General features: G+C 47.8%; 1 protein-coding gene across 9 annotated transcripts in view; it reads left to right on the forward strand.

Moving 5' to 3' along the window:
- ATG7 (autophagy related 7) overlaps positions 1 to 24,224 on the forward strand; it is a 293,009-nt gene that overhangs the window by 186,620 nt on the left and 82,165 nt on the right. For 2 of the 9 annotated variants that reach the window (XR_011563078.1, XM_070776864.1), the window contains one exon: positions 1 to 24,224. This exon is cut by the window's left edge and continues 21,901 nt beyond it; it is cut by the window's right edge. The exons of the other annotated variants lie outside the window; for them this stretch is intronic. The gene's annotated coding sequence lies outside the window, so the exon portion shown is untranslated. 9 annotated transcript variants of the gene reach the window in all.

The following is a 24,224-nucleotide window of genomic DNA, read 5'->3' on the forward strand; positions in this document are numbered from 1 at the left end:
TTGTTTTAGATGTGACCCTGGCCCCAGTTTCACAGTGTGCTGATCCGCTATTTAGTCTGTTCTCTGCTGTAAATTGAGACATATATCTGTCTTCACATTTCTTTTGAACCCAGAAACATTGGTCAGCCCCAGATAGCTTTACACACGCGTTCACCCTCAGGTCCACTGCCTTTTGGGTCCTGTGAAGTCGCTGCTAAGCATTGGTCCCAGTTACAAGCCCTTCATGATACATCTGATCTGGGAAGGCAGTGGCCAAGGCTCGATTTTTATCTGTGCCCCAGTCGTCTGCCCCTTGGTTGAATTCCGTGCAGGGCAGCTCAGCTGCAGCTGAGTGCCTGGGAGGTGGTGGCCTGCGGGTGATGCTCTGGGGGTAGACAGCGTGTTCACTCAGCATCTGCTACATCCTGGGTTCCTTCCAAGCACTGGGGGTGCAGAAGTAGTCCAGGCAGACATGTTTTCCATGTTTTCCCAGGGCTTGCATCTAGTTTCACAAACAAGCAAAAAAAGAAACTTTCAGGTAGCGATGAGCACAAAGGTGAGAACAAAACAGGGTGCTGTTGAGTTACAGTGAATCGGAGAGGGGAGGGGAAAGGAGGGCATGGAGTCAGGAGTTAGACCCAGCTTGGACTGGCAGGTGGGTGATGGTCCCTGTGCAGAGGTGGCTTCCGAGCTGAGACCTGAACCCAGAGGAGGCGGCCACACCTAGGAGCACCCAGGGGAGAAGCCGGGAGGCTGAGTGATCACCCCGGGCAGAGACCTAGGTTGGAAACAAGCTCCTTCAGTCTGAGAAATGGGGGTGGGGGGCCAATGTGGCCAACCTGTCAAAAGTACCGTGAGAGTGGTAGGGAGTGAGGGGCGCGGTGGGGAGCAGGTGACATGGGCTCTCGGGGGCCGTGAGAAAGAGCCGGCATCAATCAAGAGGTGACAGGGAGGGGTGGACGTTTCCCTCTGCCTCGGCTGCGGTGTGGGGACTGGACAGGGGGCAGACGGGCTGAAGCAAGGATGTTCAAGTGTGAGTGGCCGGGTGAAGTACGTTATGTTGTTTGAATCACTGACGTTATCACAGATCTGGCACAGGATCTGGCTTTGGATTTTCTCCTGAAGACAGTGGTGTGCCAATAACAACCCCATGTATGGAGCACTCAGCAGTGCCAGCCACACTGCATTTCCCATCAAGTCCTCACAGGTTCACAAAACCCTCAAAAGCTGGGTTGTTTTTTTTTTTCTTACTGAAGCCACCTTTTATGGAGGAGGAGGTGCAGTGGAGAGAACCGAGATACCGACCAGGGGTTAGAAGGGGAAGGGAACAGGAGGGCCTGATTGCCAGGCGCCCAACTCCCTGAAGCGACCCGGGAGACTTGGGGGGTACGTGGAAGGCCGCTGGAGTTTGGCAGGGTGACTTAGAGGTGGCTGGTGAAGAGCCTGCATTCGGAGGACCCATCACAGGGCAGCCCGCACCGGGTACACCCCCGGGGTGAATGCTGCAAGCGACGCTGGTGCTCTCGGCTGTTCCCCCGGCTTCCAACAGGCGGTCAGATAGACCCCTAGCGCACACTGCAGCTCAGGGACTCCTTTCTCTCCATTTTGTTTATCTACTGAAGTATAGTTGATTGACGGTGATGTGTTAACTTCTGCCGCATGGCAAAGTGATTCAGTTGCATGTGTATATATATATTCTCTTTCGTATTTCCCACTATGGTTCATCGCAGGTTATTGAATATAGTCCCTGTGCTATACAAGTAGGACCTTGTTGCTTATTCATCTTATACGTAATAGTTTATATCTGCTAATCCCAAACTCCCAGGCCTTCCCCCACCCCGCCCCACCCCCCAGCAGCCGCAGGTCTGTTCTCTAAGTCTGTGAGCCTATTTCTGTTTCAGAGGTAAATTTGTGTGTGTCATACTTGGATTCCACGTATGAGTGATATCATACCGCATCTGTCTTTTCTCTCTGCCTTAGTTCACTTAGTATGGTAATCTCTAGGTCCATCTGTCTTTTCTCTCTGCCTTATTTCACTTAGTGTGATAATCTCTAGGTCCGTCCGTGTTGCTGCAAATGACGTCATTTCATTCTTTTCTGTGGCTGAGTGATATTCCACGCATACACGTGCCGCGTCTTCCCCACTCGTCTGTGATGGGCGTTTCGGTGTTACCAGGTCTCGGCTACTGTGATTAGTGCTGCTGTGCACATGCGCGTGCACGTGTCTGTTTGAATTCTAGTTGTGTCCAGATATGTGCCCAGGAGTGTGATTGCTGGATCGTTTTGCTCTTCAATTGCTGAGTTGTGTCTAAGTCTGTGACCCTATGACTGCAGCATGCCAGGCTCCTCTCTCCTCCAGTATCACCCAGAGTTTCCTCAAGTTCACGTCGAGAGGCTCAGTGAGGCCATCCAGCCATCTCATCCTCTGCTGCCCTCTTCTTTTGCCTTCAGTCTTTCCCAGTATCAGGGTCTTTTCCAGTGAGTCGGCTCTTCACATCAGGTGGCCAAAGGATTGGTGCTTCAGCTTCAGTATCAGGCCTTCCAATGAATATCCAGGGTTGATTTCCTTTAGGATTGACTAGTTTAATCTTCTTGCTAACCAAGGGACTCTCAAGAGTCTTCTCCAGCATCCCAGTTTGAAAGCATCAATTCTTCTGTGCTCAGCCTTCTTTATGGTCCAACTCTCACATCCGTAGGTGACTCCTGGAAAAACCATAGCTTTGACTATACGAACCTTTGTCAGCAAAGTGACGTCTTACTTGCCAACTCTATCTTTAGTTTTCTGAGGAACTTCCATAACTGTTCTCCATTGTGGCTGCATCAGCTTCCATTCCCACCAACAGTGTAGGCGAGTTCAAAACCGAGGACTTCTTGAAGGAGAATTTGTCAATATCCTTAACTAAGAATGTCAGGAAAAGTCCTGATGTCAAAATTAAAATCCTACAGCTTCTCCTACGTCAGTCTTCAGCTGAAGTGATCTTAGGAAATCTGTCCTGACCTGTGTCCTCGACCCCAGGTAGGCAGTCTGGCGGGACTCTTTCCTGTCCCCATTTCCTAACCCTGGTTCCTCTGTCTGTCACACACACACCCGAGAACCTGGACAGGTTGGGGCAGCTCAGGAGCTCCAGGGCAGTGTGTTCTGTCCTGAACATCCACCCTGGGACAAGAAGGATCCCAGATGCAGTGTGTCCCTCCTGCTCTGGAGTCTTGCCACGGCCCCAGGCCACCATCAGGATTTCCTGGGGGCTGGGATGTTCTGTGGGCCCCTCACCAGGGTCAAGTGCTGCTCCTGTATCCTGGGCTTAACACTGATGACAGCTGTTGGAGCCCAGATCTGGTCTACAGCTATTTATATCTCTAGAAACTGTTTTGGTTTGGTTTTTGCTTTCCCCTCTTATTCCTCCTTGAGAGGACTGATGTTGCTTTTAGTTCTCTCCTAGCAGTAAGCACTAGCAAAATCTGGAGGCTCTGGTGTTTATCATTGGCCAGGCTGCATATCAGTTCATAGAGAATGACTGCAATTCTAGGAATCGCAGTCTTAATTTGTTAGGCAAATACTCCTGCATCAGCAGTGCTGGTAGCTGCCAGTGGATCTGAGTTTTATGTGGTGAGATTTTTGGTTTTGTTTTTTTTTTCCTCCCTCCGATGAGAACTACTGTTTGCTAGAGCTGAGATCATCAAAACCATTTCAATTAGGACTTTGTGTGAGAATGTAATTACACCTCCCAAAGATGCAGACCCGGCCTAGGAAAGTGAGGGTAAAAAATAGATTCAGTAGGAGAATGATTACTGGTACAAGGAAGCCTGAATGGCAGCTCCCTTATTTTTAGTGATATTATACAAATCAAATAAAACCCTATTCCCTTGTATTTTATTTGAGCTAAGTATTCTTGTCCAAAATGAAAATCAGATGTTTTTCCTTTTCATTTTTTTTTCCCCAAAGCAAATGGTTACGAACACTTCCTCAATATAATTTACTGGAGCCTTTTTTATTTTTAATTCCTAAAAGAACATTTACATTGCTTTCTTTTATGCCCGCAGTAACTTTTGATCAAAACATGACTCCACTCCCTTGTTTAATGCTGAGCATGTGGATTAAAGGCTTCTTTTAATCTTAAATACAGATTATGGCTCTCTCTCCCTTTAAGCAAACCGCCATAAAACCCTGGCCTCTCTCCAGATTTCTTCATTAAAGCTCTCTATTATTACAGTGTTTGCGGATGGCACTCATTAAATGATTGTTATGCACAATGGCCACTTGATTGTAATTATTTAGCTGGCAATCAGTTACTGCGGCAATTTGGTGGTGTAATTAAAAGGGAGCGTGTTTGTACCTGCCAGCGGCTCCGAGACGTTCAGCCCTGGATTGGGGAAGCGCTGCATCTAAATACACGGACAGGAAGCATCAGGCTCTCCGGTGAATGGAAGCTTTTCTTCCGTTCTTCCCCATTCTGGTTCTTGGCCTCTTTTGTTCCACAAGGCAGATGAACAATCGTGACAAAATAAGATGTGCTTAAGAATTTTTGTGCTGTAAACTCCTGAATCAGTAAACATATTCGGTAATGAATGTTTCCCCACGTGTTGAGAAATGCTAAATGGGTAGAAGTATATTAATATAATTCTGCTTTTATTTTTAAAGCAAGCTTCCTCCCCAACTTTATAAGTTTCAGCATTTATTTCTTGATATGAGATGCCACTAACAAAAAGTTGGCAGAGAAAATAAGTGGCTTTCATTAACAGTCAGCTGAGAAGCCATTAATCACTTATAATCACTTGAAGAAGTTAGTCACAGTGTGATCTCCAAGTTAAGCAGGGCCCCTGTATTTTTCAGAACTCTCTGAGTTGTGTCAAAGCCCTAATCCTAACCAGCCTAGCAAAGAGGAAATTTCCTGGCTTATAGAGTTGGAACATTATTAGAACAGCACATAGGATTAAAAGGAAGAGCTGCAGGAACCAGGCTCATTCATGTCAATGTATGGCATTGTACTACAATATTGTAAAGCAATTAGCCTCCAATTAAAATAAATAAAATTTTTTTTAAAGGATTAAAAGGAAGAGATGCAGGAACCAGGCTCAGGGTTAGGAACTGGGTTTCAGTCCCTCTGAGACTTTCTCTCCATCTCTCATCCTGAGGATAGCCTTCCAGCTTCCCCCTGTGGCAGGAACCATGGCCCTCAGTAGCCCCAGATTTCCCAGCTTCCAAGCTGAGCAACTCCAGTGGAAAGCAGCATGTGTCTTCCATCATTTGTAAAGCAGTCAGTCTCAGGGAAGGATTCTGATTGGTCCTGCCCTGAGTCATACAGGCACCTCCTGGACTAATTGCTGTTGCTGAGGAAATGGCAGCATGTGATTGGCTGAGCCTGGATCCTGTGTTATCCCTGGGTGAGCTGTGGTTAACAGTCCTGTCAGAGACATCAGTGTGTTCCCACAGCTGGTACCCAGTGACTAAGAAAAACAAAAATTATTTTAGAAGGGGAATTTGAAAATCTGAAAGATCGAAGCTTTTCTCTACATGTTTTCCTAAAGTATGGGTCTCCATCTTTCTTTTAGAAATATTCCAACTTTGTGAGACTGCGTTGTATAAGTGTCAGAGTTTCAGATGATTGTCCACCTTACCTGTAGTCATTCTTGAGTCCCAAAGACCCCAGTAGTGTGATCTGTGGGCAGGGCCCTGAAGAGAAGGGACAGGCACAGATAAAAGACGCCTGCTCTGGTGGCAGGGCCACCACTGCTGTGTTGTCACGGGGGCCTCAGGTTCCAGGGTTTCAGGGAGCACAGTTTTCAACTACCTGGTTGTATTCAACCACTTACCACAACTCTGGATGATGAAATTTTCCATTTCTCTCCTGGTTTAGTTCCATATTTGCATCTGTGAGCGCAAAGGCAAAACAAGTCTGCAAAATAGCACACTTTAATAGAAAAAAAGAATCTTTAAAGTAAAGGAAAACCTGAATTGAAAATTTTTTACAAAGTGTGCCTCCTACCCTCGTCTCTTGCCTCCCCGATCCAAACCTAATCGAATCAGTCTTACAGGGAAAGTGTGAATCATCCTATTTATTAAATAAATAAGGAAGTTAGTTGAAATGGGCAACCTTATACTTGAATAAAGTAAATTCTCAATTTCCTATTTATCTTAATCAGCGCATATATTTTTTTGTTATGTATTTATTTATGCTACTGCGATACTTACGCTGAGGGTGACATAAACCACCAACAGGGCGCTACCTGAACTCGGAGGAAGGGCACAGCGTCTTTCAGCCGGGTGAGCATGTGTGTATTTACACACACACTTTTTTAGTTTGTGGATGTTGGACGCTGCTAGAGAAGTTTCTCGGGAATCTAATCTTCTCAATGGCAAGCTCCAGCATCGCCTTTGCCAGCAGTTTAGTTCATATGGACTTGATGCCAACTCTCTCTTCACATATGTGAAATAACAGTTTGGCTCACAGCAAACAAAACAGTGACAACATAGAGAAGACTGGGTGCTCTTTTAAGAAGGGAGATGGGCGGACTCAGAACTCATTTTTTTTTTTCTTTAGGTGAACCAAGTTTAAATTAAATGTTGCACGAGATGACAGTATTTGTGTGACTCTCAAGAAGTCAAAGGCCATGGCAATAAAGTATTTTCATTTTATAGAGTTTTTCTTGGAAAGGCTGCACAGCGTATGACAGCAGAGTGCTTAAACCCTAGAGGCTGGTGCCAGCCCAGAATCCAAACATCACGAAGTTACTTCCAAAGCCCAGGTCTTTATCGGTTCCTTCTCTTGGAACCGAGCATCTCTGAATCAGTCCAAGTCCACCAGCTCAGAATCACCTTTCCCAGCCCAGGGTTTTGAGTCTGAAGCACCGGGTAAGGCGTGTCCCTCCTGGAAGCATAGGAAAAGCTGTTGAACAGCAATTGTCTCAGATGAGTCACAAACCCACAGAGAGCAGATCCAAATGGATAATTTCTTCTCCAGCAAAATTTGTTTCTTGAATTATTCTTTAGCCAGAGAAAGTCAGGGGAGGCCAGCCAGTGGCACAGTGGCCACTGCTGTATGCGTGGCTGCCTGGTCCCTTGGTCAGTTTTTGAAAACCCAGCTAACCTCCTTCCAACAAGCAGCCTCTGTCCCCAGCCCTTTCTGCTCAGGGCTGTGTGCCTCTACCGGATTAGGAAATGCGACAGCAGAAGCGCCCCTGTGTTCAGGCTTTCCATGCTTCTGCAGCACCAGGGTCAGTACGAGGCACCGTAATCTGTGCTTTTCTGCTTCTCCAGCTTCACCCAAACGGAACTGGGAATCCCTGCCTTCTCTGCAGGCTGCGTCTCTACAGAAAACCTCTGAAAACCCTGCTCACCAGGAGTTGAAATGCAGGCTTCTCAGTGAATTTCCATCACAGGGTCCCTGCCAAGTCACACAAATCCATCAAAGGAGGCTTGCCCAGATGAGAACTGTGGGCCAGTCCACTCGGTGACAGCTCAGCAGCCAGCCCCAGGTGCCGGCTGGCCAGGCATCCGTGCTCGCCCACCCCGTCCTGAGGTGTCGCCGTCACCTGCTGGCGTGTCGACAGAGAGCAGAAGGGCCTGGTCACAATAGACCATCAGAGCCGGTGCCAGAAGTGTAAACAAGTCACAAATTACTCCTAATGCTTCTTTGCTACACTGCTCTCAGTCTTTAGTTATGGAAAAAAATATTCCCTTTAGTCTCTTTTATTTGTAGAATATAGTAGTTGGTCTTCTTGCGCACCTCACTCTTCTCACTCTTCTTCAACAAGCATTTCCTAAGCTTGCGCTCTGGGCAGAGTCCTGGAAGCCGCTACCTGAGGACAGGCAGTGGGAGTCCTTGTGAAAAACGGTGCAGGTTTCAGTTTGGGATGATGAGATGGTAGTGGTGGTTGCACCACCATGCAAAATACTTAATGTCACTCTAAAATGGCTCAAATGATAGCTTTTGGTAAATTATTTGCTGTATGTTACAAGTTTTCATATCATTGTTGTTCAGTCACTAAGTCATGTCCGACTCTTTGTGACCCTATGGGCTGCAGCACTCCCGGCTTCCCTGTCCTCCAATGTCTCCCAGAGTTTGCTCGGGTTCATGTGCGTTGAGTCAGTGATGCTATCCAACAATGTCATCCTCTGCCACCCTCTTTTCCTCTTGTTTTCAGTCTTTCCCAGCATCATGGTCTTTTCCAGTGAGTCTGCTCTTCCCACCAGCTAGCCAAAGTATTAGAGCTTCAGCTTTAGCATTGAGGCTTTCGAACTATGGTGTTGGAGAAGACTCTTCAGAGTCCCTTGGACAGCAAGGAGATCAAATGAGTCAATCCTACAGGAAATCAACCCTGAATATTCATTGCAAGGACTCATGCTAAAGTTTTCATATATACTGTATCGAAATACATGTGTGTGACTCCCCACAGAAACCTAGAATTCACATGTCTTATATTTCACATAGCAAGTACTGAGGCCATGACTCCACTGATTTCTCCTGTTGTCAGAACACTTTACCAGGTCTAAGTTAATAAATAATTATCCTCTAAAACAGGAATAAAAACCGAGTCTCAGCTAATGATCCGTAAACGTGCTCCTGAATCAGGCCTCGGACTTCACGTCCGTACTGCAGTGCCCGAACATGACCAGAGCTCTTTTGAGCCTGGAGAACAGAGATTCAGATCCTGTCCTGAGGTCTGCGCAAATGGCCTGCAGGCTCCGGCTCCGGCCTCTGTCTTTGGCCGGTGGTGTGATAGGGTCAGTGGTCTCCTCTCTGCAGGCTGCCACGTCTTTATCCGCAAAATGGGAATGAAGATGCCCAGCTTGTGGGGTTGCTGGGCCAAACACGCAGACATCTGTGAGGCTTTTATGACAATCCCAGGACCATAACATGGCAGATGTCCGAGCCAGACTCCAGTGAGCCCTTCATCCTACGGTGTGGGAGCCTGCGAGCCGCCTCTTGAAACCCTCCTCTCCTCCTGCTGCCCGGGTCTTCTCTTGGGTCACTCTCTAGACTGGTTTCCGCCCTGCCGACCTTTGCACTGGGCTGGGCAGTTGATGGTATGAATAGAGTGATGTTGTGTGAGAGGAAACGGCCCGCCCTGAGCCCCCGGCCAGGTGCCAGCAGCGGCTGTGGGAACACAGCGATGCTCAGTGGCCAGCGTTCAGGCCTCTAGCTCTCTCAGAACCTGAGGCCCATCATTGTCTCGCTTCTCAGACCCACCACCTTTCCCCTGGGTTAGACTCTCTTTCCCTTGATCCCCTTTGGTTTGACCTCTGTGTCCCTCAGTCTAGAGCCAGCAGCAAAGAAAGATGTGTCTTTTCAGCCCCAGCAGGCCGCCTTCCCCAAGGTCTGAAAAGCTGTGTCCGGCGACTGTCACCCTCCCTTCCCTCTGGATCTGTGCTGCTCCTCTGGCTCCAGGAGGCAGCCTGGCCTTGCAGTGGGCTTCACCAAGCGCTAACATCCAGCTTGGTGGAAGGTTCCTTTGATTGGTGGTAGTTTCCCAGCCTCCCAATAATGTCCTTTTACATCTTGTAAACACGCTTCCATGAGTTAATGCCAGCTAATAGCTAAGGCCAGTGCTGCTCAACCCTTCTATTATTTTTTGAACCTTTTTATTGAGAATTATGTAATTTCTGTAGAATTAAATCTTGGTTATGTATAAATCTTAGGTGTACCACTCAAGGAATTTTTATCATCTGTACACCTGTGCAAATACCACCCAAGTTGAGATTCAGAACATTCCTAGTTACTCCAGAATGTCCCTTCAACCCTCTCCAGCCAGCCCCCCGAGGTGACCAATCCGACTAGTCACCTTACTTTGGGTTCCCAGCTTTTTTCCACCTGTGCCCACCCTTCAGGCCTACTCTCCTTCCTGTTTCACTTGTTGTTCAGTCTCTTAAGTTGTGTCCGACTCTTTGCAACCCCATGGACTGCAGCATGCCAGGCTCTTCTGTCCTCCTCTGTCTCCCAGAGTTTGCTTGATTCATGTCCACTAAGCTAGTGATGATATCTAACCACCTCATCCTCTGTTGTCCCCTTCTCCTCCTGCCCTCAATCTTTCCAGCATCAGGGTCTTTTCCAATGAGCCAGCTCTTCACATCAGGTGGCCAAAGTATTGAAGCCTCAGCATCAGTCCTTCCAATGAATATTCAGGGTTGATTTCCTCTAGGAATGACTGATTTGATCTTGCTGTCCAAAGGACTCTCAAGAGTCTTCTCCAGCACCACAATTCAAAAGCATCAATTCTTCAGAGCTCAGTCTTCTTTATGGTCCAGCTCTCACAACCTCCTTAATATCATTTAAGAATTCAAAATTAATTACTGCCTATTATGACCAAAGAGAAAGTAGAGATCATCTTAGAAATGCTTCTCCTGCTCTCCCCTCCCACACACATTCCATATACCCTCTGCCCCCATCCCTGTACCTGTCTTCCTCCTTTCTGGTCAGTCATGCTCAATCCCAGAATCTGGAAGAGAAGAAAGACAGCCACCGCCCCACCCCACCCCCCACCCCCCGGGACCTGAGTCCTGTTTTTCTGGCGCTCAAACCTCATGGTGGACTGTTTTTGAAGCCAGGTAAGACCGTGGTTCTTAGAATCGTCCAGTGTCCACTGAGCTCCCCATGTGCAGATGCCAGCTTTCTGTTTTCTGTCGGAGCAGCGTTTTTCTTTCCCTGCTTATGTTTTGTGTTTTCTTGGGGGTGAGAAGTGCATTTGACGAAGACTGGTAACATTGCATGCCGCTTTCAGCACGTTACCGTTGTCCATCTTGAGGAATACTATGGGATTATTTTACGGGAGGCACATGGAAACCCCCATTTCGGCATGCCCTGCCATACTCAAATTCTCGTATTTAAAAGTGGAACTTAGTTTGTTTATTCTATACAGTAAAGATATCTGCAAGAAGCTATTATTTTATTGACGTTGGAGCCAAACAGGAACAGAGGATCCACAGATGTTATCTGGTTTAAGACAGTGGGTTCTCTACAGACTGGCTGTGCGGCCAGTCGGGTTAGACTCCACAGAACGACTGAAGGAACGTGCTGTGGACACAGTGTTTCTTCCTTGGGCTTTGCAGGCCTCCCTACGTTCCCAGAGTTCCAAGGGCTAGAGAGAGAGAGAAGCTTAGAGAAGGTGAAGATGAAACCAGTAGGGAAGAATCAAGATAGAATTCATCATTACCATGAAAATAAGTGATAATGTTCTTTGCTATGGAGCAGAATTTGCTGTGGTTCAACAGTTATATTTAATCATTTGTGGTATCATATGCACAGTATTGGACAAAGTGCAGCTCACGGCCTAAAGGGAAGGCAATATGCCAAAAAGGTTCAGTCCTCAAAACTATCTCTTTCAGCATTTTATCCTAGATTGGGATGACACTGGTACATCCACCAAATGCATGGGGAATGCTAAGCCAGGGAAGAGCACTGAAATCAGGATCTAAAGATACCATGACAGACGTGAGGCTGCAGCTAAATGCTGAAACACAGTAGGCACGAGGGTAAGCCCTTAAATCTTAAAAACAGAAGTCTCCCCGAGCATAGGATGGGGAAGATGCAATAAGTGGCACCCATGCCATGGAAAGAGGTTTTCAGTGCTCATGAGCACCTCGCGAGTGAAGCAGCGTGAGGGGCATGGCAGATGACAGACAGCTTCTGCCCCGTGAAGCTCCGTCCCTAGGAACCGAATGCCAGAACCTACACCTAAAGAAGCCAAGGGTTGTGGAGGACCGGGGTCCAGGACCCTGTTACTGGGAGCATCCTCAAATAGAAGCATGAGCGGTTAGGTGAAGGAGGAGGGAACAGACGATGCCTGGTCCTGCCCTCGGACACCCGACGGCTGTCCCCACTGTATGTGTGTGTGGGCAGGGGGTGGCTTGTGCCCCAGAGAAGAGTCTCTCCCTAGCCCGCCCTTCAGGTTGTCGGGGAGGATGGAGTAGGTGGGCTCGTGCCCGTGCAGAGGGGAAGGACTGTGTGTGCAGTGAACCACAGTCCAGGCTCCGGGTCACTGACCTGGGCTGGGCTGCCTGGGAACGGGGCAGGGATCCTCCTGGATCCTGACATGTGGGCATCTTCCGGGTGACTGAAGGCTCGGAGGTAGACACACATGGGGTGAGGCGAGGGGTGGGAAATCATGCAAGGGAAGTTGGCATTGATAAAGGGGGGCGGGCAACAGGAAGGCCCGGGCTGGAGAGGCAGCCAGGTTCGCTGCTGCAGACCTTCCACAGTGTGCTGCGGAGGGTTTTATGGGGGTAAAACCTCGGTAAGGTGCCTGATCCTAAGGGCAGCTGGGCACTGAAGTCCTTAGACGCTGAGCTCCAGTGTGGTCTCATACAGGCAGGCGGGTGGTGCACGCCCCGACCCCACAGCTGCTCTGCCAGTTGGTGGAGAGTCAGGTGCCCAGACCACACCTCTCAGTAGCCGCTCCTGCTGCAGAGGGGCAAGTTCCCGACTTGGGGGGAGAGGCGCCTCCTTAGGACAGGAGGAACTGGGCTCACTCTTCCAGCCACGGCCGCATGTGGCCCCAGGGTTTCTACTCACGCTAACCCTCTGAACTCCCTGCAGCTTTCAGTTCTCACTCCTGGTGGCCGCCCTTCTAACAGCCCTGGGTGCCTCTTGTCCGTTCTGCCATTGTTCGTAAGTGTGGCGTGGTGTGAGCGTGCTGAGGCACGTCTGACTCCATGGACGGTAGCCCGCCAGGCTCCTCTGACCATGGGATTTCCCAGGCAAGAATCAGTTGCCATTTCCTTCTCTAGGAGATCTTGCCCACCCAGGGGTTGAACCCGGGCCTGTTTGTCTCCTGCACTCGAGAACGCTTCCTTAGTTCCAGCCACTTCACACTCTTCATCTGGCTTAGTTTAACTTCCCACGTTCACCCTTCATTTTCCCTTAACTGAACAACAGAGCGTGAGGTGGTTGGATGGCATCCCCGACTCGATGTACATGAGTTTGAGCAAGCTCTGGGAGTTGGTGATGGACAGGGAAGCCTGGCGTGCTGCAGTCCCTGGGGTCGCAAAGAGTTGGACAGGACTGAGCGACTGAATGGAACTGAACGAGCACCAGCGAGATGCAGGCTGCACATGGCGGACACTGCACTGTCAGGACGTAACGCGGCCTGCGAGTCCAACCCTGTGTATCACACTTGTGCTTCCAGGCGATTCGCACATGGCGGCCCTGAGATGAGAGTCCGTCAGGGCCTCCTGTCCAACGGACAAGGCTGAGTGATGGGAGCATGTTTTCACAAGAATGGAGAATAGCCCGTTTTGTGAGAGCAGAAGCTGCTGGAAGGAGGATGTTATCGCTCTTTTAACGAAAGAAACTTTCACAGGGAAAGGGCTTGGCATCGGCAAGGCCAAGTTAAACAGGATACGGCCTCCTCTCCCAGCGTTTCCCCTGCCGCACCCCGATCCTCACCCGGGCGTGCGCGGGTCACTTCCTAATCTGTGAATGGGCTTGCTGACCTGGGGGCAGGGGCGAGAGGGGGAGTTTTGCTTGCATAGACTCACAGAGGGAAGTCAGGCTGAGAGCTTCCCAAGGGTGAGAGCATGTGTCCTCTTCCTCCCCGCATCCTCCTCCTCCGTGAGACAGCCGCAGACTCCCTGCTGCAGCCAAAGTCTGCCACCGCTGCATCTGGGGGCTCCCTGTGGCCGTGTGTGCCCTGGCCTTCCCTGGGGATGGCGGAGGCCGGGCTCTGTGTTCTCCCCCGCCCAGACCAATGCCTCTGAAAGGGTGTTTGAGGGCTGCCAAAAGGACTGGGATGCCCGGGGGGTATTTAAAAAGCCGGAGACTGCTTCTGTGACTCCTCACCGAGTCCTGACCTTTGATGATCCCATTTCCATAGAGGTCCCAAACCCCATAGAATCCAGAGAGCTTTACAGGCTAGTTCTGTAAGACTGGGTTACCAGTCCTCCTAAAGCTAGAAAGGAAAATAAAGTTACTACTCGAATTAAACAAAAAGCCAGGGGACTTTCCTAACGTCCTTTCCAGTGTGGCTCTGGTGGCTCAGACGGTAAAGAATCCGCCTGCAATGCAGGAGACTCGGGTTCGATCCCTGGGTCGGGAAGGTCCCCTGGAGAAGGGAATGGCAACCCACTCCAGTATCCTTGCCTGGAGAATCCCGTGGACAGAGGAGCCTGACGGGCTGTAGTCCACGGGGTCACAAAGAGTCAGATACGACAGACTAACTAACACTTTATTTCTTATGTGCATAATTATTCAAGCTCTGAGTTTTTCTGTCACCTGATTTTCCATACTCTTCACCCCATCGTACCTGGATATATTCCTACTCTGTCTTAATGCAGGTCATACAGAGCATGCTTCTCCCTCCAGACACTGAGCAGATCAGTGGCTTAATTTTTATTTCATATGTGGTCTGTGAGTCATCATCACAGGGCCGCTTTGGCCCTTAAGGCTGATACTGTTCCCCTGAAGTCTCTGCCAGTGTTCCAGGCTGTCGTACATATTCACAGGTTTCCCAGGTGGCTCAGTGCTAAAGAACCTGCCTGCCAATGTAGGAGACACAGATTTCATCCCTGGGTCAGGGAAGATCCCCTGGAGAAGGGCATGGCAACCCACTCCGGTATTCTTGCCTGGAGAATCCCATGGACAGGGGAGCCTGGCGGGCTACAGTCCATGGAGTCACATAGAGTTGGACACGACTAAAACGACTTTGCACTTATGTATGTATGTTCACTGCTTTTACAGCAAAAATAGCTTACAGGAGCCCAGATTATGATTTTTCAATAATATAGAGCCCTTTGTGGATATAAACGCTTCATGCAAATTGGAATGAAGTATTAAAACCACAGTCTTTGGCTCTACTTGCTGCTACACAAAGAGGTTGAACCTCAGCCATCAGGTGGACTTGAGTCCTCTGGCGATTCAGTATTTCTCTGCATCTCAAGTCGTAGGGCCCTCATTTAAAGAGTAAAGAAGCCAAGATCTAGGCCCAGTCTTTGGTGTGTTTGTGGTCAAATCAAGACTCGATTCCAAATCTCTATCCAGTAGTTTTTTTCTCCATTCGATGTTTACTCCCTCTTTTTAGCTACTTTCCTAGAAGTAAGGCAGTGGTCTCCAAGCAGACATTTCTAAAAACTTGATTCCAGCATCCCCCAGTTAGAGAGGATCCTGAAACCGCAGCTCTCCAAGCACACAATCAAGGATTGTAGTTCCTACGACCAGGAGCTGCAGTTTGGGGAACTTGGCAGCGTGGTGCCCGTGTCGTGCTGGGGTTGAAGGAAGGGACTGCCCCCTGCTCTGTATTAGGTCAGGCGTGGGCCATGTCAGAGAATCGTTTTTTCAGGTGATAGTTTCCTGCCTTCCCATCCCGCCAGTACATCCACTCCAGCTCTGGGACTGATGTTCCTCAAACATTGGTTTTTTTTAGTGTATCACTCCTGTGACCAAACTCCATCCCACTGTTCCTGCCCCAGATCAGAGTTCCCAACTCCTACAAGGCACAGCATCTTCACCATCTCCAGAGCAGGCCATCTTCATTCCCAGTGCTCTTTGCTCTTGTAAAGCCCGGTCTCCTGTCTGTGTTCAGCCCTTCCCTTCGCTCAGCGGGCAGGCCTGTCCCACTGGTTGGACTCTGTGCTAAGCTGTGCTTTCCCCAGTCTAACTCCTGAAGTGTCTGCTGGCTCTGTGAGCTGAGAAGCCTAACTATTCACATGCTGGTTGCATCACTGGCGTGACTTCTGGTCTCTGAAACTCAGCCATGAACTGCCAGAATTCTCCAGCTTTCTTGGTTCATGGTGCTCTTAGAGTCTCAGGAATTATTTCACAGAGCCCCCAGGCCAAAAGAAAAACATAACAGTTCCATTTATTAAGTAGTTAGGACCAGACAACTTAATGAGCAGCTATGTCCAAACAATTGAGTAACTATCTGGAAAAAAAAAAGACTGCACCTAAATTGCACAAAACCTGAATAAAGAAATTGCACATATATTGAAAGACAATATCATTTTATTCTGAAATAACCAGTTATTTATTAACAGGATGTACACTCCTATTGGGCACTGCACAGTTTCCCAAACCTTGGAGATGGGACGTTGCCAGATGTTTTTGCTGTTCTGTGTGGATTTTCACATAACACTTGCTTTTATAAAACAACTGCCAAACCCCCTAGTTTTACAAAGATATGAGATCATCACAGTGATTGCAGCACAAACTACCGTGGACGCTGTAAACTCCTTCGACCTGGTGGTTTGTGCAGGGCCCGAGAGATGTTGTATATCACGTTTCAAAAACTTTAAATACCCCATGGTGGAATCAGGGCCCGGAGGCAGCTTGGGAACCACAGCTCCTAGAGCACAAGTATCATGTCTTCCTTCTCTTGTGTGTCCCCACAGTGCGCTGGGTGACGCGGTCCTCATGGCAGGTAGGCAGTTGATACCATCTTTACCCTGAGTGTCTGACGGAGGCCCCGGAGGCCGCAGTCTCAGCAGTGTGCCGAGTCCCCTGGCTGCACTTGTGATTTAGGCGCTCAGTCGTGTCTGACTCTGTGACCCCATGGACTGCAGCCCACCAGGCTCCTCTGTCTATGGGATTTCCCAGGCAAGAAACTAGAACAGCTTGCCATTTTCTTCTCCAGGGGATCCTCCTGACCCAGGGATCAAACCTACATCTCTTGCTTGGCAGGTGGATTCTTTACCACTAAGCCACCTGGGAAGCCCCTGGCATGGCAGTAATTCAAGTTAAATCCATTTGAACATCTTTTGCATATGCTGTGAAGGAAATTCCTATACTGGGTGAAGGTTGGCTTGGTTGCCTTTTAAGTTCCCTTTCATTACTAAGCCTCTTTCATTCATTAGCAATGACATGCCATGTAAGACCAATATGAACACAATTGCATGGCAGTGGTGAGGATGAAATGTCTCAAACCCCCATGCCAAAAATATAAAAATGTTTGACTTTTCACATGACTTGGTGTGGAGGAAGGAGTTAGAGAAACTGCTCTTCCTTCATTAAAAAAGTAGATTAATTTGGTAAGCAATCTCCTTTTCATTTGTCACAAAAACTGACCACATAGTAGGACACTGAGAAAACCACAGTACATACTAAAAAAGGAGAAGTAGCACAAGAAAAATAATCAGATCACTGTGTCATATAAAGGAAAATTATAAATTAAAAATATATATATAAATTTTTTTTAAATCACAGGAAAATTTTAAAACTCCCCTTAGGTCAGTGAGGAAATCAAAATTGGAACTCTAGACTCTTTGGAAAATAATGTAAGAATTCAACACATAAATATTCTTGACACAGTGACCCCATGGATGCAGCACACCAGTCTTCCTCTTCCTTCACTGTCTCTTGGAGTTTGCTCAAACTCATGTCTGTTGAGTCAGTGATACCATCCAACCATCTCATCCTCTGTCACCCTCTTCTCCTCTTGCCTTTAATCTTTCCCAGCATCAGGATCTTTTCCAATGAGTTGGCTCTTGGCATCACATGGCCAAAGTATTGGAGCTTCAGCTTCAGCATCAGTCCTTCCAGTGAATATTCAGGGTTGATTCCTTTAGGATTGACTGGTTTGACCTCCTTGCTGTCCAAGGGACTCTCAAGAATCTTCTCCAGCACCACAGTTTGAAAGCATCAATTCTTCAGCACTCAGCCTTCTTTATGGTCCAACTTTCACATCCATACATGACTACTGGAAAAACCATAGCTTTGACTATATGGACCTCCACCAAAGTTCTTATATGAATAACAAAATGAATGAAAACAAAAGAAATTATGCACTAAATTTTTGAAGTTATAAAAAGAACAAGAAAATTAACCCTGGGATAGCAGAAGAAAAATCTTTGTAAAAGTGCCTGACACAGTAAGCACTTTAGATGTTAATCTTTTTTTTTAATATTGATTTATTTATTTGGCTGTGCTGGGTCTTAGCTGTGGCATGTGGGATCTAGTTTCCTGACCGGGGATCAAACCTAGGCCCTTTGTATTGGGAGCACAGAGTCTTAGCCAATGGACCACTGAGATGTTACTCTTTTTAATTATTTAGTTATTAAAAATATTGAGGAGTCTTTATTTCAATGATACAGAAAAAATCTCCAGGATAGTCAGTCAGTTCAGTCGCTCAGTCATGTCTGACTCTGTGCGACCCCATGAATCGCAGCATGCCAGGCCTCCCTGTCCATCACCAACTCCTGTAGTCCACCCAAACCCATGTCCATTGAGTCGGTGATGCCATCCAACCATCTCATCCTCTGTCGTCCCCTTCTCCTTCTGCCCTCAATCTTTCTCAGCATCACAGTCTTCAAATGAGTCAGCTCTTTGCATCAGGTGGCCAAAGTATTGGAGTTTTAGCTTCAATATCAGTCCTTCCAATGAACACCCAGGACTGATCTTTTTTAGGATGGACTGGTTGGATCTCCTTGCAGTCAGTCCAAGGTACTCTCAAGAGTCTTCTCCAACACCAAAGTTCAAAAGCATCAATAGGGCTAACTTTAAAAATCAAGTTTCATTTTTGAGACAGCAGGGGAAGTTTGAATATAGACTCCATAGGTGATATTATTGAATTAATGTTAATTTTCATTAATTATCATGTTATTATGCTCTATGGGAGGTAGAGGGCTTCCCTTATAGCTCATTTGATAAAGAATCAGCCTGCAATGCAGGAGACCACAGTTCGATTCCTGGTTTAGGAAGATCCGCTGGAGAAGGGATAGGCTACCCACTCCAGTATTCTTGGGCTTCCCTTGTGGCTCAGCTGGTAAAGAATCCACCTGTAATGCAGGAGACCTGAGTTCAATCCCTGGGTTGGGAAGATCTGGAGAAGGGAAAGGCTACCCTCTCCAGTATTCTGGCCTGGAGAATTCCATGGGCTGTGTAGTGCATGGGGTCACAAAGAGTCAGACACGACTGAGCAACTTTCACTTTACAGGAGGTAGCCCTTATTCTTAGAGGTTCTATCCTGGTGTATTCAGAAGATGAGTGTCATGGTACCAGCAGTATACTTTTTGGAGGTTCAAAGGGGAAAAAATAAACTTCTATTAAGAGAAAACTGCAGGAAAATATTAGTCAGCATAGTTAGGTAACTCGTATAGAGGTGCTCGTTCAAATTTTCTCTAAGTTTGAAACTTCAAAAGTGAAAGAAGAAATTTTCTTACCAAAAAGCCCAGGTACAGAACATGTAGAGTCTGCTTTTGAAATCACATGTATGAAGAGGTGTGTAGTCCTATGCTCAGAGGCTTGTCCGTGCGTGAATTATCTCTAAAGGATATGCTCGAAACTGAGAGTGGTTGCTCCTGGGGAGGGGAGCTGGATGCCTGGGGACAGTGACTGGAAGACTTCGCTTTGGAATCTTGATCTATGTGGTGACATTTTAATCTTTAAAAAAAAAAAAACTAGTAAAAAATTAAAAGAAATTTTAACTCTATGTCATGTGTTCAGTTTCACTGTTGTACCGTAAGTGAAGTAAGCTTGCCCGAGGTCTGGAGTGCCAAAATCGGCTTAGGAGATGTCTTCTCTCGGGGCAGGGCTCTCGGACGGCTCCTCTTTTGCTCTGAGCAGGTTCCGTGCTTCCTGCCCCCTCACCCCACCCCGGCCACACGGAGCAGCCCATCGGCCTTGGCCCCGCGGGGTTTCCAAAAGGCGTTTATACAGCTGGGAGAAGGTGGTGGGCACACGGGACAGTCCTCAGAAGAAAAAGGTGTGGGCTTCCTGTTTTCACTGTGACTCAGGCGTGTGGGAGAGCATTTCTGCGGAATACTCTTAATAAATAGCTTGTTTACCCCGACGCCATGGAGACGCCCCAGTGTCAGAATCCACGTTCAGGGGGAGAGGCACTGACCCTGGAGTTGCCCCCAGGGAGTGAAGCGCACTTTTCGGATGTGGCTGGTGGTGCCAGCGATTTCAGAGCCGGAAGACACAGAGACTGGTCATTCTGCTCAAGTGAAGACACTTGGGTCAGCAGAGGCCTAGTGACTTGGCTGACACAGCTAGTGCTCTCACTCCTCCGAGTCGTCTCAGGGCAGGAGCCCGAGAAGCTCTCAGGGAGCTGGGGCTCCGGGGCCTGCCGTAGGCCTCGGAGAGGTTGACACTGGACAGTTGGTGCTGCCACTGAGGTGCACTTGTTTGCTTCCAAGAGAAAAGGGCAGAGTGCAGCTTAAAGCTGAGGAGGCAGGAAGGAGAGGGCCACAGGAAGGGATGGAGGGTTCATGAAAAATCATATTTTGACCATGCAAAGGCTGGCGAGGAACCTGATTCACCTCCTTCCGGGAAAAGACCGATAAATTCGTGAGGGATACAATCCTAACGCTGGAGCTTTTTACATAAAACGCTTGAGAGCTCTCTCTTAACCAAGAACTTAAAAATTTTTTTCTTTGTTTATTTATGACTGTGCTGGGTTCGTTGCCACACGCAGGTTTTTCTAGTTGCCACGCGCGGGCTTCTCACTGCAGTGGTTTCTCTTGCTGCAGAGCGTGGCCTCTAGGCACGTCAGCTTCAGTAGTCGCAACTTCGGGGCTCTAGAGCATGATCTCAGTAGCTGTGGTGTAGGGGCTTAGTTGCTCTGCGGCCTGTGGGATCTTCCCAGATCAGGGATCGAACCCGTGTCTCCTGCATTGGCAGGCAGATGCTTTATCACTGAGCCACCAAGGAAGCCCTCGTAACCACTGACTGTATTCCGGGCTATTTCTTCAGAGGTGCATAAGGACTTAGTGAAGATCTTCAAAGCCTGCTTACTATACCCTCAGCCACAGAGTGAAGGGCGGGGCTTAGCGGAAGCCCCACCCACCATGGCCCGCCCCCGCCCGCCCCACAGAGGGAAGCCCCGCCCAGAATTTGGTGCTGCCGGCCTGGGTGCTGTCTCCCTGCACAGTCTAGCACCTTGCTTTCCACATTTTGATGCTTTATCTAGACGGTGTCAGATAAACCTTCCACAACTAAACTTTTTTTTTTTTTTACATTCAAGAGCTTGTATTTTGACATATTTCCATGTTGCTGCAAACTCCAGGAGATAGTAGAGGACGGAGGAACTGCAGTCCATGGGGTTGCAAAGAGTCCAACACGACTTAACAACTGATCAGCAACGACAAACATGCTGTTGTTGTATCAGTAGCTCCAGTTCTGCTGTTGCCACCACATGAATTTATGTGGAAACCCATCCATTTTTCTGTCGAAAAACACTGAGGTCATTCCCAACCTTTGGATAAAAATAATGCCCTAGCAAATGTCCTCGTGCACACAGTACCTGTCCTTGAGGGTCTGAGTCTTTTCTGTTCTGTCACCTACCCCTCATCGATCAACACGCCACACAACTGGTTTAGGTCTCTGTTCCAGAAACTTGTGATTCATGAAAGTGGAAGCTTGTCTGAGAGGTGACATGTTGGTTTCCCTCAGGGTTTTTAACTTAAGAGAGTGGTACATTAAAGTCACCTGGGAGGTTTTTTCTTCCCCCTTGAAAATAAACCAAGACTTCACTTGGAACCTAGAGAAGTCAGTGTTTCTTGCAGGGAGGGGATGGGGGAGGCTGTCCTCTTGGAGAGCATCTTAGTGTCAGGGCTGCCCGCTGATTTACCGCCCAGGGTGGACTCGGGCAGGCTGTTCTCTGTACAGCCAAGGCGGCAGGTCACACCCAACCCGGACGATGCCTCGTTGACTCCGGTCACAGCCCTCTAGACAGGGGACACACCCCAGGAGAAGAAGTGGTCTTTCAGTGGAGGAATCATTGCGGACACGGGTGCCACTGAGGTGCAGGCCTGCCCTGCTGGCTTCCTTCTCTGTCTTCCCTTCCAGACACCTGCACTGATGGCAGGTTGGATGTATTTCTTCCTTCTGGGTTAGACAAGGCGTATCCTCTTTAACTCCAGTTGCTAGGCCAATATCATGCTGAATAGAAAGGTTACAGCCTACCTTCAGTGAGCTCCTGTTTTGGTGCTGACCTCTGCTCATATATACATTTATAACTGTACAGATTATCTAAAGGCCACCAGATACATACAAACCAGGAGTATAGGATGTCAAACAGGGGATGATTCCAGTTTAGGGGCTGGGGAAGACTTCACAGATAGTAGGACTTTAACAGAGACAACAAACAATGAGAACAGCAGGTTCAAAGGCACAGATTTTGCCTCACTCAGGTAACTGCAGGATAGGGTGCATATGTGGTAACGCATAGAGACGAACCAGAAAGATTGGAAGGTGGGCAGGTTGAGGTTAGGCCGAGGAGCATTTTGAATAGAATTTATCCTGAAGATGTGAGGGGCTGTAGGGACTGTGAGAAAATGCCTTTGGCAGCCAGGAAAGGCATCAGTTGCAAAGGGAGAGCTGGAGGCCTGTGTAGGAGACCGGAGGAGACAGCAGCAGCAGAAAAGAGCAAAGGAAAGGATGGGTTTGAAGGAAACTACTCTGTCAGGGGGGCTTCCCTAGTGGCTCAGCGGTTAAAGAATTCGCCTGCAATGCAGGAGCCACAGGAGACCTGGGTCGGGAAGATCCTCTGGAGAAGGAAGTGGCAACCCACTCCAGTATTCTTGCCTGGAGAATCCCATGGACAGAGGAGCCTGGCAGGTTACAGTCCGTGGGGTCGCAAGACTTAGACACGACTTAGCGACTAAACCACCACCACCACTCTGTCAGGGAGGAAGCAAAATGCTGATTGACAGCAGAGGGCAGCTTTGGTTATTTACTCTTTCTCTGTTTCTGCTCATTTTGTCAGACTGGGATCAGACGAAAGGTAAATAGCCACAGTATTTGTGTCAATACATAGTTGTTCAGTCGCTTCGTCGTGTCCAGCTCTTTGCAACCCCATGGACTGCAGCACTCCAGGCTCCCCTGTCCTTCAGTATCTCCCTGGAGTTTGCTCAGACTCATGTCCATCCAGTTGATGGATGTTGCCGTCCAACCAGCTCATCCTCTGCTGCCCCTTCTCCTCCTGCCCTCAGTCTTTTCCAGCATCCGAGTCTTTTCCAGTGAGTCATCTCTTCACATCAGATGGCCAAAAATCAGAGCTTCACTTTCAGCATCAGTCCTTCAATTCAGAGTTGATTTCCCTTAGGATTGACTGGTTTGATCTCCTTGCAGTCCAAGGGACTCTAAAGAGTCTTATCCAGCACCATAGTTCAAAAGTATCAGTTCTTCAGCACTCAGCTTTCATTATGGTCCAACTCTCACATCTGTACATGACTACTGGAAGAACCATAGCTTGACTATACAGATCTTTGCCGGTAAAGTAATGTCTCTGCTTTTTAATACGCTGTCTAGGTTGGTTATAGCATTTTTTCCAAGGAGCAAGTGTCTTTTAATTTCACGGCTGCAGTACTATCTGCAGTGATTTTCGAGCCCAAAAACATAAAGTCTGTCACTGTTTCCATTGTTTCTCCATCTGTTTGCCGTGAAGTGATGGGATTGAATGCCATGATCTTAGTTTTTTGAATGCTGAGTTTTAAGCCAACTTTTTCCGCTTTCCTCTTTCACCTTCATCAAGAGAAACTTTAGTAACTCTTCACTTTCTGCCATAAGGGTGGTGTCATCTGCATATCTGAGGTTATTGATATTTCTCCTGTCAGTCTTGATTCCAGCTTGTAATTCGTTCAGCCTGGCATTTCGCATGATATACTCTGCATATAAGTTAAATAAGCAGGGTGACAATATACAGCATTGACATACTCCTTTCCCGATTTGGAACCAGTCCGTTGTTCCATGTCTGGTTCTAACTGTTGCTTCTTGACCTGCATACAGGTTTCTCAGGTGGCAGATAAGGTGGTCTGGTATTCCCATCTCTTTAAGAATTTTCCAGTTTGTTGTGATCCACACAAAGACGTTAGCATAGTCAATGAAGCTAAAGTAGATGTTTTTCTGGAATTCCTTGCTTTTTCCAGTGGATGTTGGCAGTTTGATCTCTGATTCCTCTGCCTTTTCTAAATCCACCTTGAACATCTGAAAGTTCTCAGTTCATATACTGTTGAAGCCTAGCTTGGAGAATTTTGAGCATTACTTTGCTAGCATGTGAAATGAATGTAATTGTGTGATAGTTTGAACATTTTTTGACATTCCCTTTCTTTGGGAATGGAATGAAAACTGAGCTTTTCCAGTCCTGTGGCCACTGCTGAGTTTTCCAAATTTGCTAGTATACTGAGTGCAGCACTTTAATAGCATCATCTTTTAGGATTTGAAATAGCTCAGCTGAAATTTCATCACCTCCACTAGCTTTGTTCATCGTGGTGCTTCCTAAGGTCCGTTTGACTTCGAACTCCAGGATGTCTGGCTCTAGGTGAGGGATCACACCATCGTGGTTATCTGAGTCATTAAGATCTTTTTTGTATAGTCCTTCTG

The sequence above is a fragment of the Bos indicus genome, chromosome 22 (assembly GCF_029378745.1).
Source record: "Bos indicus isolate NIAB-ARS_2022 breed Sahiwal x Tharparkar chromosome 22, NIAB-ARS_B.indTharparkar_mat_pri_1.0, whole genome shotgun sequence".
In the NCBI taxonomy this organism is placed as follows: Eukaryota; Metazoa; Chordata; class Mammalia; order Artiodactyla; family Bovidae; genus Bos; species Bos indicus.